The sequence below is a fragment of the Limanda limanda genome, chromosome 12 (genome assembly GCF_963576545.1).
Source record: "Limanda limanda chromosome 12, fLimLim1.1, whole genome shotgun sequence".
NCBI lineage: Eukaryota > Metazoa > Chordata > Actinopteri > Pleuronectiformes > Pleuronectidae > Limanda > Limanda limanda.
In genome coordinates, this window is record NC_083647.1 from 3598367 (window position 1) to 3611462 (window position 13096).

Below are 13096 nucleotides of genomic sequence, written 5' to 3' on the forward strand. Positions count from 1 at the left end.
GACTTACCTGGCTGCTTTTCATCGAGGCTTACTCTGTTTTGCGAGGGGAACAAAAGGGCTGGAGACCAGAACAGTGATAAAGTAATTCAATGTCATTTCACACAAGTGTTTGCTTCCATCATTTCACACAAGTGTTTGCTTCACTTCAACAAGTCCTTTACCAAAAGGGGATGATGTGATACTGAAGGCCTTTGGATTGTGTGAATATGCATGGGATGCACCGTGAGCCAAGCAACTGTGTCTGAGAAACAAGAGCCTGTCTCCAATGCTTCCAACTCATACTTACCTGGTAGGGGAGATACCATGATCATGAAGGTGGTTCACCCAGGGCGAGGCTCAGCCATTGCCCTTCGGTTGTGCTGACCCGTGCGAATTCCCCAAATGTGGGAATCTCGACTGCATAATTCGTGGAAGTGGGGGACTGCGTCCGCGCTCTCCCCTGATCATCATGTTCAATTGCAATAAGAGCCTGACACTGGGCCTATTTTATAGGTTTGGTTGTAGTGCATGTTTTTTCCAACACAATGCACTCACTAATGCCACTGATTGTGGTAGAAGTATAATTTAACAGCAAATAGACGGGGTCACTCCTGTTCCAAGTGTGCTGTTTTGATAAGTAATGTTTGCTAGAAATTCTTGTACTGCCTGTATGCTGATTTTTGCCAATTTATTGCAGTTTGTGTTGTCTCTGAGACAAAGTTGTTATGTCTTTGGGCTTTGTGGTGATTTATCAGAGACGGCCAGGACTTACCTGGCTGCTTTTCATCGAGGCTTACTCTGTTTTGCGAGGGGAACAAAAGGGCTGGAGACCAGAACAGTGATAAAGTAATTCAATGTCATTTCACACAAGTGTTTGCTTCACTCATTTCACACAAGTGTTTGCTTCACTTCAACAAGTCCTTTACCAAAAGGGGATGATGTGATACTGAAGGCCTTTGGATTGTGTGAATATGCATGGGATGCACCGTGAGCCAAGCAACTGTGTCTGAGAAACAAGAGCCTGTCTCCAATGCTTCCAACTCATACTTACCTGGCAGGGGAGATACCATGATCATGAAGGTGGTTCACCCAGGGCGAGGCTCAGCCATTGCACTTCGGTTGTGCTGACCCGTGCGAATTCCCCAAATGTGGGAATCTCGACTGCATAATTTGTGGAAGTGGGGGACTGCGTCCGCGCTCTCCCCTGATCATCATGTTCAATTGCAATAAGAGCCTGACACTGGGCCTATTTTATAGGTTTGGTTGTAGTGCATGTTTTTTCCAACACAATGCACTCACTAATGCCACTGATTGTGGTAGAAGTATAATTTAACAGCAAATAGACGGGGTCACTCCTGTTCCAAGTGTGCTGTTTTGATAAGTAATGTTTGCTAGAAATTCTTGTACTGCCTGTATGCTGATTTTTGCCAATTTATTGCAGTTTGTGTTGTCTCTGAGACAAAGTTGTTATGTCTTTGGGCTTTGTGGTGATTTATCAGAGACGGCCAGGACTTACCTGGCTGCTTTTCATCGAGGCTTACTCTGTTTTGCGAGGGGAACAAAAGGGCTGGAGACCAGAACAGTGATAAAGTAATTCAATGTCATTTCACACAAGTGTTTGCTTCACTCATTTCACACAAGTGTTTGCTTCACTTCAACAAGTCCTTTACCAAAAGGGGATGATGTGATACTGAAGGCCTTTGGATTGTGTGAATATGCATGGGATGCACCGTGAGCCAAGCAACTGTGTCTGAGAAACAAGAGCCTGTCTCCAATGCTTGCAACTCATACTTACCTGGCAGGGGAGATACCCTGATCATGAAGGTGGTTCACCCAGGGCGAGGCTCAGCCATTGCACTTCGGTTGTGCTGACCCGTGCGAATTCCCCAAATGTGGGAATCTCGACTGCATAATTTGTGGAAGTGGGGGACTGCGTCCGCGCTCTCCCCTGATCATCATGTTCAATTGCAATAAGAGCCTGACACTGGGCCTATTTTATAGGTTTGGTTGTAGTGCATGTTTTTTCCAACACAATGCACTCACTAATGCCACTGATTGTGGTAGAAGTATAATTTAACAGCAAATAGACGGGGTCACTCCTGTTCCAAGTGTGCTGTTTTGATAAGTAATGTTTGCTAGAAATTCTTGTACTGCCTGTATGCTGATTTTTGCCAATTTATTGCAGTTTGTGTTGTCTCTGAGACAAAGTTGTTATGTCTTTGGGCTTTGTGGTGATTTATCAGAGACGGCCAGGACTTACCTGGCTGCTTTTCATCGAGGCTTACTCTGTTTTGCGAGGGGAACAAAAGGGCTGGAGACCAGAACAGTGATAAAGTAATTCAATGTCATTTCACACAAGTGTTTGCTTCACTCATTTCACACAAGTGTTTGCTTCACTTCAACAAGTCCTTTACCAAAAGGGGATGATGTGATACTGAAGGCCTTTGGATTGTGTGAATATGCATGGGAGGCACCGTGAGCCAAGCAACTGTGTCTGAGAAACAAGAGCCTGTCTCCAATGCTTCCAACTCATACTTACCTGGCAGGGGAGATACCATGATCATGAAGGTGGGTCACCCAGGGCGAGGCTCAGCCATTGCACTTCGGTTGTGCTGACCCGTGTGAATTCCCCAAATGTGGGAATCTCGACTGCATAATTTGTGGTAGTGGGGGACTGCGTCCGCGCTCTCCCCTGATCATCATGTTCAATTGCAATAAGAGCCTGACACTGGGCCTATTTTATAGGTTTGGTTGTAGTGCATGTTTTTTCCAACACAATGCACTCACTAATGCCACTGATTGTGGTAGAAGTATAATTTAACAGCAAATAGACGGGGTCACTCCTGTTCCAAGTGTGCTGTTTTGATAAGTAATGATTGCTAGAAATTCTTGTACTGCCTGTATGCTGATTTTTGCCAATTTATTGCAGTTTGTGTTGTCTCTGAGACAAAGTTGTTATGTCTTTGGGCTTTGTGGTGATTTATCAGAGACGGCCAGGACTTACCTGGCTGCTTTTCATCGAGGCTTACTCTGTTTTGCGAGGGGAACAAAAGGGCTGGAGACCAGAACAGTGATAAAGTAATTCAATGTCATTTCACACAAGTGTTTGCTTCACTCATTTCACACAAGTGTTTGCTTCACTTCAACAAGTCCTTTACCAAAAGGGGATGATGTGATACTGAAGGCCTTTGGATTGTGTGAATATGCATGGGAGGCACCGTGAGCCAAGCAACTGTGTCTGAGAAACAAGAGCCTGTCTCCAATGCTTCCAACTCATACTTACCTGGCAGGGGAGATACCATGATCATGAAGGTGGTTCACCCAGGGCGAGGCTCAGCCATTGCACTTCGGTTGTGCTGACCCGTGCGAATTCCCCAAATGTGGGAATCTCGACTGCATAATTTGTGGTAGTGGGGGACTGCGTCCGCGCTCTCCCCTGATCATCATGTTCAATTGCAATAAGAGCCTGACACTGGGCCTATTTTATAGGTTTGGTTGTAGTGCATGTTTTTTCCAACACAATGCACTCACTAATGCCACTGATTGTGGTAGAAGTATAATTTAACAGCAAATAGACGGGGTCACTCCTGTTCCAAGTGTGCTGTTTTGATAAGTAATGATTGCTAGAAATTCTTGTAGTGCCTATATGCTGATTTTTGCCAATTTATTGCAGTTTGTGTTGTCTCTGAGACAAAGTTGTTATGTCTTTGGGCTTTGTGGTGATTTATCAGAGACGGCCAGGACTTACCTGGCTGCTTTTCATCGAGGCTTACTCTGTTTTGCGAGGGGAACAAAAGGGCTGGAGACCAGAACAGTGATAAAGTAATTCAATGTCATTTCACACAAGTGTTTGCTTCACTCATTTCACACAAGTGTTTGCTTCACTTCAACAAGTCCTTTACCAAAAGGGGATGATGTGATACTGAAGGCCTTTGGATTGTGTGAATATGCATGGGAGGCACCGTGAGCCAAGCAACTGTGTCTGAGAAACAAGAGCCTGTCTCCAATGCTTCCAACTCATACTTACCTGGCAGGGGAGATACCATGATCATGAAGGTGGTTCACCCAGGGCGAGACTCAGCCATTGCACTTCGGTGGTGCTGACCCGTGTGAATTCCCCAAATGTGGGAATCTCGACTGCATAATTTGTGGTAGTGGGGGACTGCGTCCGCGCTCTCCCCTGATCATCATGTTCAATTGCAATAAGAGCCTGACACTGGGCCTATTTTATAGGTTTGGTTGTAGTGCATGTTTTTTCCAACACAATGCACTCACTAATGCCACTGATTGTGGTAGAAGTATAATTTAACAGCAAATAGACGGGGTCACTCCTGTTCCAAGTGTGCTGTTTTGATAAGTAATGTTTGCTAGAAATTCTTGTACTGCCTGTATGCTGATTTTTGCCAATTTATTGCAGTTTGTGTTGTCTCTGAGACAAAGTTGTTATGTCTTTGGGCTTTGTGGTGATTTATCAGAGACGGCCAGGACTTACCTGGCTGCTTTTCATCGAGGCTTACTCTGTTTTGCGAGGGGAACAAAAGGGCTGGAGACCAGAACAGTGATAAAGTAATTCAATGTCATTTCACACAAGTGTTTGCTTCACTCATTTCACACAAGTGTTTGCTTCACTTCAACAAGTCCTTTACCAAAAGGGGATGATGTGATACTGAAGGCCTTTGGATTGTGTGAATATGCATGGGAGGCACCGTGAGCCAAGCAACTGTGTCTGAGAAACAAGAGCCTGTCTCCAATGCTTCCAACTCATACTTACCTGGCAGGGGAGATACCATGATCATGAAGGTGGGTCACCCAGGGCGAGGCTCAGCCATTGCACTTCGGTTGTGCTGACCCGTGTGAATTCCCCAAATGTGGGAATCTCGACTGCATAATTTGTGGTAGTGGGGGACTGCGTCCGCGCTCTCCCCTGATCATCATGTTCAATTGCAATAAGAGCCTGACACTGGGCCTATTTTATAGGTTTGGTTGTAGTGCATGTTTTTTCCAACACAATGCACTCACTAATGCCACTGATTGTGGTAGAAGTATAATTTAACAGCAAATAGACGGGTTCACTCCTGTTCCAAGTGTGCTGTTTTGATAAGTAATGTTTGCTAGAAATTCTTGTACTGCCTGTATGCTGATTTTTGCCAATTTATTGCAGTTTGTGTTGTCTCTGAGACAAAGTTGTTATATCTTTGGGCTTTGTGGTGATTTATCAGAGACGGCCAGGACTTACCTGGCTGCTTTTCATCGAGGCTTACTCTGTTTTGCGAGGGGAACAAAAGGGCTGGAGACCAGAACAGTGATAAAGTAATTCAATGTCATTTCACACAAGTGTTTGCTTCACTCATTTCACACAAGTGTTTGCTTCACTTCAACAAGTCCTTTACCAAAAGGGGATGATGTGATACTGAAGGCCTTTGGATTGTGTGAATATGCATGGGAGGCACCGTGAGCCAAGCAACTGTGTCTGAGAAACAAGAGCCTGTCTCCAATGCTTCCAACTCATACTTACCTGGCAGGGGAGATACCATGATCATGAAGGTGGTTCACCCAGGGCGAGGCTCAGCCATTGCACTTCGGTTGTGCTGACCCGTGCGAATTCCCCAAATGTGGGAATCTCGACTGCATAATTTGTGGTAGTGGGGGACTGCGTCCGCGCTCTCCCCTGATCATCATGTTCAATTGCAATAAGAGCCTGACACTGGGCCTATTTTATAGTTTGGTTGTAGTGCATGTTTTTTCCAACACAATGCACTCACTAATGCCACTGATTATGGTAGAAGTATAATTTAACAGCAATTAGACGGGGTCACTCCTGTTCCAAGTGTGCTGTTTTGATAAGTAATGTTTGCTAGAATTTCTTGTACTGCCTGTATGCTGATTTTTGCCAATTTATTGCAGTTTGTGTTGTCTCTGAGACAAAGTTGTTATGTCTTTGGGCTTTGTGGTGATTTATCAGAGACGGCCAGGACTTACCTGGCTGCTTTTCATCGAGGCTTACTCTGTTTTGCGAGGGGAACAAAAGGGCTGGAGACCAGAACAGTGATAAAGTAATTCAATGTCATTTCACACAAGTGTTTGCTTCACTCATTTCACACAAGTGTTTGCTTCACTTCAACAAGTCCTTTACCAAAAGGGGATGATGTGATACTGAAGGCCTTTGGATTGTGTGAATATGCATGGGAGGCACCGTGAGCCAAGCAACTGTGTCTGAGAAACAAGAGCCTGTCTCCAATGCTTCCAACTCATACTTACCTGGCAGGGGAGATACCATGATCATGAAGGTGGGTCACCCAGGGCGAGGCTCAGCCATTGCACTTCGATTGTGCTGACCTGTGCGAATTCCCCAAATGTGGGAATCTCGACTGCATAATTTGTGGTAGTGGGGGACTGCGTCCGCGCTCTCCCCTGATCATCATGTTCAATTGCAATAAGAGTCTGACACTGGGCCTATTTTATAGGTTTGGTTGTAGTGCATGTTTTTTCCAACACAATGCACTCACTAATGCCACTGATTGTGGTAGAAGTATAATTTAACAGCAAATAGATGGGTTCACTCCTGTTCCAAGTGTGCTGTTTTGATAAGTAATGTTTGCTAGAAATTCTTGTACTGCCTGTATGCTGATTTTTGCCAATTTATTGCAGTTTGTGTTGTCTCTGAGACAAAGTTGTTATGTCTTTGGGCTTTGTGGTGATTTATCAGAGACGGCCAGGACTTACCTGGCTGCTTTTCATCGAGGCTTACTCTGTTTTGCGAGGGGAACAAAAGGGCTGGAGACCAGAACAGTGATAAAGTAATTCAATGTCATTTCACACAAGTGTTTGCTTCACTCATTTCACACAAGTGTTTGCTTCACTTCAACAAGTCCTTTACCAAAAGGGGAAGATGTGATACTGAAGGCCTTTGGATTGTGTGAATATGCATGGGAGGCACCGTGAGCCAAGCAACTGTGTCTGAGAAACAAGAGCCTGTCTCCAATGCTTCCAACTCATACTTACCTGGCAGGGGAGATACCATGATCATGAAGGTGGTTCACCCAGGGCGAGGCTCAGCCATTGCACTTCGGTTGTGCTGACCCGTGCGAATTCCCCAAATGTGGGAATCTCGACTGCATAATTTGTGGTAGTGGGGGACTGCGTCCGCGCTCTCCCCTGATCATCATGTTCAATTGCAATAAGAGCCTGACACTGGGCCTATTTTATAGTTTGGTTGTAGTGCATGTTTTTTCCAACACAATGCACTCACTAATGCCACTGATTATGGTAGAAGTATAATTTAACAGCAAATAGACGGGGTCACTCCTGTTCCAAGTGTGCTGTTTTGATAAGTAATGTTTGCTAGAATTTCTTGTACTGCCTGTATGCTGATTTTTGCCAATTTATTGCAGTTTGTGTTGTCTCTGAGACAAAGTTGTTATGTCTTTGGGCTTTGTGGTGATTTATCAGAGACGGCCAGGACTTACCTGGCTGCTTTTCATTGAGGCTTACTCTGTTTTGCGAGGGGAACAAAAGGGCTGGAGACCAGAACAGTGATAAAGTAATTCAATGTCATTTCACACAAGTGTTTGCTTCACTCATTTCACACAAGTGTTTGCTTCACTTCAACAAGTCCTTTACCAAAAGGGGATGATGTGATACTGAAGGCCTTTGGATTGTGTGAATATGCATGGGATGCACCTTGAGCCAAGCAACTGTGTCTGAGAAACAAGAGCCTGTCTCCAATGCTTCCAACTCATACTTACCTGGCAGGGGAGATACCATGATCATGAAGGTGGTTCACCCAGGGCGAGGCTCAGCCATTGCCCTTCGGTTGTGCTGACCCGTGCGAATTCCCCAAATGTGGGAATCTCGACTGCATAATTTGTGGAAGTGGGGGACTGCGTCCGCGCTCTCCCCTGATCATCATGTTCAATTGCAATAAGAGCCTGACACTGGGCCTATTTTATAGGTTTGGTTGTAGTGCATGTTTTTTCCAACACAATGCACTCACTAATGCCACTGATTGTGGTAGAAGTATAATTTAACAGCAAATAGACGGGGTCACTCCTGTTCCAAGTGTGCTGTTTTGATAAGTAATGATTGCTAGAAATTCTTGTACTGCCTGTATGCTGATTTTTGCCAATTTATTGCAGTTTGTGTTGTCTCTGAGACAAAGTTGTTATGTCTTTGGGCTTTGTGGTGATTTATCAGAGACGGCCAGGACTTACCTGGCTGCTTTTCATCGAGGCTTACTCTGTTTTGCGAGGGGAACAAAAGGGCTGGAGACCAGAACAGTGATAAAGTAATTCAATGTCATTTCACACAAGTGTTTGCTTCACTCATTTCACACAAGTGTTTGCTTCACTTCAACAAGTCCTTTACCAAAAGGGGATGATGTGATACTGAAGGCCTTTGGATTATGTGAATATGCATGGGAGGCACCGTGAGCCAAGCAACTGTGTCTGAGAAACAAGAGCCTGTCTCCAATGCTTCCAACTCATACTTACCTGGCAGGGGAGATACCATGATCATGAAGGTGGTTCACCCAGGGCGAGGCTCAGCCATTGCACTTCGGTTGTGCTGACCCGTGCGAATTCCCCAAATGTGGGAATCTCGACTGCATAATTTGTGGTAGTGGGGGACTGCGTCCGCGCTCTCCCCTGATCATCATGTTCAATTGCAATAAGAGCCTGACACTGGGCCTATTTTATAGGTTTGGTTGTAGTGCATGTTTTTTCCAACACAATGCACTCACTAATGCCACTGATTGTGGTAGAAGTATAATTTAACAGCAAATAGACGGGGTCACTCCTGTTCCAAGTGTGCTGTTTTGATAAGTAATGATTGCTAGAAATTCTTGTACTGCCTGTATGCTGATTTTTGCCAATTTATTGCAGTTTGTGTTGTCTCTGAGACAAAGTTGTTATGTCTTTGGGCTTTGTGGTGATTTATCAGAGACGGCCAGGACTTACCTGGCTGCTTTTCATCGAGGCTTACTCTGTTTTGCGAGGGGAACAAAAGGGCTGGAGACCAGAACAGTGATAAAGTAATTCAATGTCATTTCACACAAGTGTTTGCTTCACTCATTTCACACAAGTGTTTGCTTCACTTCAACAAGTCCTTTACCAAAAGGGGATGATGTGATACTGAAGGCCTTTGGATTGTGTGAATATGCATGGGAGGCACCGTGAGCCAAGCAACTGTGTCTGAGAAACAAGAGCCTGTCTCCAATGCCTCCAACTCATACTTACCTGGCAGGGGAGATACCATGATCATGAAGGTGGTTCACCCAGGGCGAGGCTCAGCCATTGCACTTCGGTTGTGCTGACCCGTGCGAATTCCCCAAATGTGGGAATCTCGACTGCATAATTTGTGGTAGTGGGGGACTGCGTCCGCGCTCTCCCCTGATCATCATGTTCAATTGCAATAAGAGCCTGACACTGGGCCTATTTTATAGGTTTGGTTGTAGTGCATGTTTTTTCCAACACAATGCACTCACTAATGCCACTGATTGTGGTAGAAGTATAATTTAACAGCAAATAGACGGGGTCACTCCTGTTCCAAGTGTGCTGTTTTGATAAGTAATGATTGCTAGAAATTCTTGTACTGCCTGTATGCTGATTTTTGCCAATTTATTGCAGTTTGTGTTGTCTCTGAGACAAAGTTGTTATGTCTTTGGGCTTTGTGGTGATTTATCAGAGACGGCCAGGACTTACCTGGCTGCTTTTCATCGAGGCTTACTCTGTTTTGCGAGGGGAACAAAAGGGCTGGAGACCTGAACAGTGATAAAGTAATTCAATGTCATTTCACACAAGTGTTTGCTTCACTCATTTCACACAAGTGTTTGCTTCACTTCAACAAGTCCTTTACCAAAAGGGGATGATGTGATACTGAAGGCCTTTGGATTGTGTGAATATGCATGGGAGGCACCGTGAGCCAAGCAACTGTGTCTGAGAAACAAGAGCCTGTCTCCAATGCTTCCAACTCATACTTACCTGGCAGGGGAGATACCATGATCATGAAGGTGGTTCACCCAGGGCGAGGCTCAGCCATTGCACTTCGGTGGTGCTGACCCGTGCGAATTCCCCAAATGTGGCAATCTCGACTGCATAATTTGTGGTAGTGGGGGACTGCGTCCGCGCTCTCCCCTGATCATCATGTTCAATTGCAATAAGAGCCTGACACTGGGCCTATTTTATAGTTTGGTTGTAGTGCATGTTTTTTCCAACACAATGCACTCACTAATGCCACTGATTATGGTAGAAGTATAATTTAACAGCAAATAGACGGGGTCACTCCTGTTCCAAGTGTGCTGTTTTGATAAGTAATGTTTGCTAGAATTTCTTGTAGTGCCTGTATGCTGATTTTTGCCAATTTATTGCAGTTTGTGTTGTCTCTGAGACAAAGTTGTTATGTCTTTGGGCTTTGTGGTGATTTATCAGAGACGGCCAGGACTTACCTGGCTGCTTTTCATCGAGGCTTACTCTGTTTTGCGAGGGGAACAAAAGGGCTGGAGACCAGAACAGTGATAAAGTAATTCAATGTCATTTCACACAAGTGTTTGCTTCACTCATTTCACACAAGTGTTTGCTTCACTTCAACAAGTCCTTTACCAAAAGGGGATGATGTGATACTGAAGGCCTTTGGATTGTGTGAATATGCATGGGAGGCACCGTGAGCCAAACAACTGTGTCTGAGAAACAAGAGCCTGTCTCCAATGCTTCCAACTCATACTTACCTGGCAGGGGAGATACCATGATCATGAAGGTGGTTCACCCAGGGCGAGGCTCAGCCATTGCACTTCGGTTGTGCTGACCCGTGCGAATTCCCCAAATGTGGGAATCTCGACTGCATAATTTGTGGTAGTGGGGGACTGCGTCCGCGCTCTCCCCTGATCATCATGTTCAATTGCAATAAGAGCCTGACACTGGGCCTATTTTATAGGTTTGGTTGTAGTGCATGTTTTTTCCAACACAATGCACTCACTAATGCCACTGATTGTGGTAGAAGTATAATTTAACAGCAAATAGACGGGGTCACTCCTGTTCCAAGTGTGCTGTTTTGATAAGTAATGATTGCTAGAAATTCTTGTACTGCCTGTATGCTGATTTTTGCCAATTTATTGCAGTTTGTGTTGTCTCTGAGACAAAGTTGTTATGTCTTTGGACTTTGTGGTGATTTATCAGAGACGGCCAGGACTTACCTGGCTGCTTTTCATCGAGGCTTACTCTGTTTTGCGAGGGGAACAAAAGGGCTGGAGACCAGAACAGTGATAAAGTAATTCAATGTCATTTCACACAAGTGTTTGCTTCACTCATTTCACACAAGTGTTTGCTTCACTTCAACAAGTCCTTTACCAAAAGGGGATGATGTGATACTGAAGGCCTTTGGATTGTGTGAATATGCATGGGAGGCACCGTGAGCCATGAAACTGTGTCTGAGAAACAAGAGCCTGTCTCCAATGCCCCAACTCATACTTACCTGGCAGATGAGATACCGTGATCATGAAGGTGGTTCACCCAGGGCGAGGCTCAGCCATTGCACTCCGGTTGTGCTGACCCGTGCGAATTCCCCAAATGTGGGAATCTCGACTGCATAATTTGTGGTAGTGGGGGACTGCGTCCGCGCTCTCCCTTGATCATCATGTTCAATTGCAATAAGAGCCTGACACTGGGCCTATTTTATAGGTTTGGTTGTAGTGCATGTTTTTTCCAACACAATGCACTCACTAATGCCACTGATTGTGGTAGAAGTATAATTTAACAGCAAATAGACGGGGTCACTCCTGTTCCAAGTGTGCTGTTTTGATAAGTAATGATTGCTAGAAATTCTTGTACTGCCTGTATGCTGATTTTTGCCAATTTATTGCAGTTTGTGTTGTCTCTGAGACAAAGTTGTTATGTCTTTGGGCTTTGTGGTGATTTATCAGAGACGGCCAGGACTTACCTGGCTGCTTTTCATCGAGGCTTACTCTGTTTTGCGAGGGGAACAAAAGGGCTGGAGACCAGAACAGTGATAAAGTAATTCAATGTCATTTCACACAAGTGTTTGCTTCACTCATTTCACACAAGTGTTTGCTTCACTTCAACAAGTCCTTTACCAAAAGGGGATGATGTGATACTGAAGGCCTTTGGATTGTGTGAATATGCATGGGAGGCACCGTGAGCCAAGCAACTGTGTCTGAGAAACAAGAGCCTGTCTCCAATGCCTCCAACTCATACTTACCTGGCAGGGGAGATACCATGATCATGAAGGTGGTTCACCCAGGGCGAGGCTCAGCCATTGCACTTCGGTTGTGCTGACCCGTGCGAATTCCCCAAATGTGGGAATCTCGACTGCATAATTTGTGGTAGTGGGGGACTGCGTCCGCGCTCTCCCCTGATCATCATGTTCAATTGCAATAAGAGCCTGACACTGGGCCTATTTTATAGGTTTGGTTGTAGTGCATGTTTTTTCCAACACAATGCACTCAGTAATGCCACTGATTATGGTAGAAGTATAATTTAACAGCAAATAGACGGGGTCACTCCTGTTCCAAGTGTGCTGTTTTGATAAGTAATGATTGCTAGAAATTCTTGTACTGCCTGTATGCTGATTTTTGCCAATTTATTGCAGTTTGTGTTGTCTCTGAGACAAAGTTGTTATGTCTTTGGGCTTTGTGGTGATTTATCAGAGACGGCCAGGACTTACCTGGCTGCTTTTCATCGAGGCTTACTCTGTTTTGCGAGGGGAACAAAAGGGCTGGAGACCAGAACAGTGATAAAGTAATTCAATGTCATTTCACACAAGTGTTTGCTTCACTCATTTCACACAAGTGTTTGCTTCACTTCAACAAGTCCTTTACCAAAAGGGGATGATGTGATACTGAAGGCCTTTGGATTGTGTGAATATGCATGGGAGGCACCGTGAGCCAAGCAACTGTGTCTGAGAAACAAGAGCCTGTCTCCAATGCTTCCAACTCATACTTACCTGGCAGGGGAGATACCATGATCATGAAGGTGGTTCACCCAGGGCGAGGCTCAGCCATTGCACTTCGGTGGTGCTGACCCGTGCGAATTCCCCAAATGTGGCAATCTCGACTGCATAATTTGTGGTAGTGGGGGACTGCGTCCGCGCTCTCCCCTGATCATCATGT

The 13096-nt window shown here is 45.0% G+C and overlaps 2 protein-coding genes and 18 non-coding genes across 20 annotated transcripts in view; 19 read left to right on the forward strand and 1 right to left on the reverse strand.

Annotated features, from left to right (window-relative positions):
* LOC133015150 (histone H2A-like) overlaps positions 1-13096 on the forward strand; it is a 543969-nt gene that overhangs the window by 392297 nt on the left and 138576 nt on the right. The gene's annotated exons all lie outside the window — the stretch shown is intronic.
* The window catches only part of LOC133015316 (histone H2AX-like), a 179894-nt gene that overhangs the window by 35405 nt on the left and 131393 nt on the right, over positions 1-13096 (reverse strand). The window lies entirely within an intron of this gene.
* Positions 279-442, forward strand: LOC133017257 (U1 spliceosomal RNA). Its single transcript, XR_009682588.1, has one exon. It is a non-coding gene; the product is annotated as a U1 spliceosomal RNA (small nuclear RNA).
* On the forward strand, positions 1023-1186 carry LOC133017023 (U1 spliceosomal RNA). Its single transcript, XR_009682367.1, has one exon. It is a non-coding gene; the product is annotated as a U1 spliceosomal RNA (small nuclear RNA).
* On the forward strand, positions 1767-1930 carry LOC133017183 (U1 spliceosomal RNA). Its single transcript, XR_009682518.1, has one exon. It is a non-coding gene; the product is annotated as a U1 spliceosomal RNA (small nuclear RNA).
* Positions 2511-2674, forward strand: LOC133017171 (U1 spliceosomal RNA). The gene has a single exon (XR_009682507.1). It is a non-coding gene; the product is annotated as a U1 spliceosomal RNA (small nuclear RNA).
* LOC133016380 (U1 spliceosomal RNA) lies at positions 3255-3418 on the forward strand. Its single transcript, XR_009681763.1, has one exon. It is a non-coding gene; the product is annotated as a U1 spliceosomal RNA (small nuclear RNA).
* On the forward strand, positions 3999-4162 carry LOC133017222 (U1 spliceosomal RNA). Its single transcript, XR_009682555.1, has one exon. It is a non-coding gene; the product is annotated as a U1 spliceosomal RNA (small nuclear RNA).
* Positions 4743-4906, forward strand: LOC133017172 (U1 spliceosomal RNA). The gene has a single exon (XR_009682508.1). It is a non-coding gene; the product is annotated as a U1 spliceosomal RNA (small nuclear RNA).
* On the forward strand, positions 5487-5650 carry LOC133016391 (U1 spliceosomal RNA). Its single transcript, XR_009681774.1, has one exon. It is a non-coding gene; the product is annotated as a U1 spliceosomal RNA (small nuclear RNA).
* Positions 6230-6393, forward strand: LOC133017243 (U1 spliceosomal RNA). Its single transcript, XR_009682575.1, has one exon. It is a non-coding gene; the product is annotated as a U1 spliceosomal RNA (small nuclear RNA).
* On the forward strand, positions 6974-7137 carry LOC133016402 (U1 spliceosomal RNA). Its single transcript, XR_009681785.1, has one exon. It is a non-coding gene; the product is annotated as a U1 spliceosomal RNA (small nuclear RNA).
* LOC133017151 (U1 spliceosomal RNA) lies at positions 7717-7880 on the forward strand. Its single transcript, XR_009682488.1, has one exon. It is a non-coding gene; the product is annotated as a U1 spliceosomal RNA (small nuclear RNA).
* On the forward strand, positions 8461-8624 carry LOC133016413 (U1 spliceosomal RNA). Its single transcript, XR_009681796.1, has one exon. It is a non-coding gene; the product is annotated as a U1 spliceosomal RNA (small nuclear RNA).
* LOC133016425 (U1 spliceosomal RNA) lies at positions 9205-9368 on the forward strand. The gene has a single exon (XR_009681807.1). It is a non-coding gene; the product is annotated as a U1 spliceosomal RNA (small nuclear RNA).
* LOC133017070 (U1 spliceosomal RNA) lies at positions 9949-10112 on the forward strand. Its single transcript, XR_009682412.1, has one exon. It is a non-coding gene; the product is annotated as a U1 spliceosomal RNA (small nuclear RNA).
* On the forward strand, positions 10692-10855 carry LOC133016436 (U1 spliceosomal RNA). The gene has a single exon (XR_009681818.1). It is a non-coding gene; the product is annotated as a U1 spliceosomal RNA (small nuclear RNA).
* Positions 11435-11598, forward strand: LOC133017252 (U1 spliceosomal RNA). Its single transcript, XR_009682583.1, has one exon. It is a non-coding gene; the product is annotated as a U1 spliceosomal RNA (small nuclear RNA).
* Positions 12179-12342, forward strand: LOC133016447 (U1 spliceosomal RNA). Its single transcript, XR_009681829.1, has one exon. It is a non-coding gene; the product is annotated as a U1 spliceosomal RNA (small nuclear RNA).
* LOC133017072 (U1 spliceosomal RNA) lies at positions 12923-13086 on the forward strand. Its single transcript, XR_009682414.1, has one exon. It is a non-coding gene; the product is annotated as a U1 spliceosomal RNA (small nuclear RNA).